The following is a 523-nucleotide window of genomic DNA, read 5'->3' as shown; positions in this document are numbered from 1 at the left end:
GCTGCTGCTGCTGCTGCTGCTGCTGCTGCTGCAGCTGCTGCTCTTGATCTTGATCTTGTTCTTGCAGCTTTTCAACGTTATTTATTTCACTCATATTAAGTTTTTATAATTTTACTTTCTTATATCTTTTTTACTTTTCTATACTCCAGCTACTTATTCTTCTCTTAAACGCTTTAAGATCGAAAATGCAGTAGTAACGAAATTAACGCTTCTGCTCCGCGCAAGGGAAGCGCGCGCGTTCGCGCTTGACCCGTTCGACGAAACTCAACTCTTTTCTTTCACTTTCACTACTATTAATGTTTTATTTTTGTTGCTCCTTCTAACGCTATCTCTCTCTCTCTCTCTCTCTCTNTCTCTCTCTCTCTCTCTCTCTCTCTTTCTCTCTCTCTTTCTTTCTCTCTCTCTCTCTCTCTCTCTCTCTCTCTCTCTATCTATCTTTTTCTCTCTCTCTCACTCTCACTCTCTCTCTCTCCCTCTCTCTATGTATGAGTCTAACAGTTTACTTTGTTTATATTACGACGAT

Source organism: Polistes canadensis, unplaced genomic scaffold (assembly GCF_001313835.1).
Source record: "Polistes canadensis isolate GaletaPanama2010 unplaced genomic scaffold, ASM131383v1 scaffold_38, whole genome shotgun sequence".
NCBI lineage: Eukaryota > Metazoa > Arthropoda > Insecta > Hymenoptera > Vespidae > Polistes > Polistes canadensis.
This window is presented reverse-complemented; position numbering follows the sequence as displayed.